This window comes from Lytechinus pictus, chromosome 1 (assembly GCF_037042905.1).
Source record: "Lytechinus pictus isolate F3 Inbred chromosome 1, Lp3.0, whole genome shotgun sequence".
In the NCBI taxonomy this organism is placed as follows: Eukaryota; Metazoa; Echinodermata; class Echinoidea; order Temnopleuroida; family Toxopneustidae; genus Lytechinus; species Lytechinus pictus.
This window is the reverse complement of record NC_087245.1, coordinates 28,814,852-28,818,096: the sequence shown is the minus strand read 5'-3', so window position 1 is coordinate 28,818,096 and position 3,245 is coordinate 28,814,852. Positions and strand designations below refer to the sequence as shown.

Sequence of the window (3,245 nt, the reverse complement as noted above, 5' to 3'; positions counted from 1 at the left end):
TCAAAAGGAAGGAAAATCAACTATTGTAGGATTTTTTTCAATTCAATTCAATTTAATTTATTAAACCAGAAAATATGTAAATACAAATCATACCGTGTACAAAATTATGCAATTAATAAAAAAGCAAACTGCTTATAGAGAATGGCCCCCAAAACAATAGCATTGACAAAATTTACAATTAGAAACAGAAAACTAACAAAACGCAAACTTTATCAGCAGATATAAATGCAAATACATAAACATACACACACCCACACACACAAACCCTGGTAATTTTATAGATTTTCCATTAAGTAGGCCCTACACATTTTTTTTTTCAAAGGGATACAGTTGAGCAATCTTTTAGGGAAGTTGGGAGTTGATTCCATATTTTTTACCGACTATAGCTAGTGAATTTAAAGAAGAAGAAAGTCTCAATTCCGGAACATGAAAATTATCTTTTTGTCGAGTAGCATATGAATGAACATTTGAATTGAGTGAAAACATATTGCAATATTTCAAAGGAAAATCTTATTTTTAACTGAGTATTTAAAGTAATTAGTTCATGTAGAGGTAAATATTCTTCTTTTTGAAAAGGGGTTTACTAGCACTTTGCATATGGAACTTCGTAATTAATCGGATTGATTTTTCTGTAGGATATATAGTTTTAGAACGCGTGATTTGTATGTATTACCCCAAATATAGTTATATAAATCATTCAGATGTGGCAAGATAAGGCTACTATAAAGGATATTTAATACATTAGAATGTAATATAAATTTCAATTGATACATGTATATAATACCAACATTTTTAGACAAAGATTTACAAAGTTCTGATATGCGTATGCTCCAATCCATTATCTCATTAAAAGTAACTCCAAGAAATTTTATATTCTTCAATTTAGAAATTACGAGATTATCAATTATAATGTGTGATAGGTCATGGGGCACTCTCTTGTTCCTTGATATAAATATAATATAGTTTGTTTTGGCTATATTCAGAGATAATCTATTTGCTTTGAACCAGTTAGATAAATTTGCTATTTCCCTGTTTACCGACAAGACAAGTGTTTTATTGTTTCTGCTACTCATGAGTGCACAAGTATCGTCGGCAAACAGGGAAAACTTGAGAAGAGAAGAAGATTTGATAAATATCATTGACATATATAAGGAACAAGAGAGGGTCCAAGACAGATCCTTGAGGGACACCACAGTTGAGATGCTGTATTGAGGATTTGACACCATTGACCATCACATATTGACTTCTGTGAGATAGATAATCTTCAAATCTGCCTGATTTAATAAAACATGTAAAAAGTAAACATAAAAAAAAAAAACATCATGCACACACACTCACCCTTACACACAAATAGCACGTTGTTTAAACCCGTAACCCCAACAACAACATATTTAAACTTTTAAACATCTGTTTAAATTCTTTGAAACCGTTAAACAATTTTAAACATGTTGTTTAAAACCTTTTTTTGAAAAAAATGCGAAATGAAAAAAAAATCTTTTAAATGAAATGCAATGATGATTTTAATTTTCTTAGATCAGAATACTTCAGAATTAAAAAGTGTAAAATTTTAGATGATTTCTCATACCCCTTTTTTTACATCCAAGGCATATGATTTTTACGCTAAATACAGTCATAATATTATATAATTATGTTGGCCTAGTATTTTTCATGTCACTTTTCTAGAATTCTTTTCACTTCTAACAATAAATTGAGCTTTAAGTGAAAGATTAATGTCTCATAAGCAAAATTGCTATGATGAAAGCAAAGTTTACAGGAAAAAGGGAAAGTTCCATTCTTTTTTTTATTATTAAAATGGATTTATATAGCCAAATGTTAAGCTCCACATAGCTTCCGTCCACAGGGTCGGCAATCAATTAGGAGCAGAAAACGCCGAAAGTTCCGCCAAAAATGTTTATTGGTGGCAGCGTAGATGAATGGATTTAACATTGAGTTTCCCCAAACGAGTGTGGCTGTGATGTCATTGCTGAGCGAGGAAACGCAGTTGTTGCCACAGATGGCGTACATTATACTAGTTACCTGGACAGGCAACCAACAGATGAGGAAACAACCTACGAGGATACCAAGAACCACAGCGGCTTTGCGATGTCGGGCAAATGCCAGTTCCTTCGAGATCAACTCCTTCTTATCCTTGGCGTGCGGTTCATGGTTTGATAAGCTTCCGTTCGGTTTTTCCTTGATGGCCTTTGCGTCAGCAGCATTTGCCAATGTACTTGGTGAATTAGAACGAGTAGACCTATCTTGTCCATTTAGACTTATTGCTGCTGTTTGAAACCTATCTCCATCAGTTGCCCGAAGTGTGGATAATTCGTTCCCAGGACTCTGCCCAACGATCCCTCTGGATCTCCGTTTGATATTGGAATAAACAGCAAGGTTCAATGCTATCAGGATTACAAATGGTATATATATCTGAATCGTGTTATGGATCAGTGTCGGGGCAAGACTGGTCTACGTTTCCAAGTCGCACTCGACTGCATAATCCACCCCGTAATGTCCTGTGATTGGACTCCACGCAAATGCCATGAAAATGTACCAAACCAGTTCGACGGCCCATGTAACGCAGATGATGATCCCAATGCGCTTCTTAGTCTGGACTGTCCGATACTGCACTCCCATCGCTAACAGACAGTACCGATCCCAACTTATCAGGACCATGGTTAAAACGGACATCGCTGTCATAGTGTAGTCAGTGACCAACCACAATTTACAGAGGATTTCACCGAATGACCAGTAGTCCTTGATCAGCCACACGATATTGATGGGCCACAAGAGGGCACCCACTGTCAAGTCCGTGAATGCAAGATTTAAAATGAGCAGGTTAGCCGCACTTGACCGGATGCGGTGATCTCGACAGTATGCCACAATCACCATGAGGTTGCCAACCGTGGTCACAGCACTTATTACAGATGTAAGCAGTGGAATGGTAGCAAGCCATGCTGTTGGGTGACCTGGTCTTCCGTAATTACCATCATGAGAATAACTATCATCATTCGAAAAGGTGGAATTTGCGTTTGATTTCATTGTTCACTGCTGACAAACGAAAAAATAAGTGTCCACAGAATCGATGGATAAGTATTGGAGATGTGAACTAGTGAAATGCAAGCTTGACGCTGACCAACCACAAGGTGATCCAGCCGGCCCTAAGAAAATATAGACTTTGGGTATCAATACGAAGATTTAAATCTTTATTCAGAAGCATCCATAAGGACAAATAACATGAATTTAGT

General features: G+C 36.2%; 1 pseudogene; it reads right to left on the bottom strand.

Moving 5' to 3' along the window:
- Window positions 1–1,833: 1,833 nt before the first annotated feature.
- On the bottom strand, window positions 1,834–3,039 carry LOC129265299 (5-hydroxytryptamine receptor 1D-like; annotated as a pseudogene).
- Window positions 3,040–3,245: the final 206 nt, after the last annotated feature.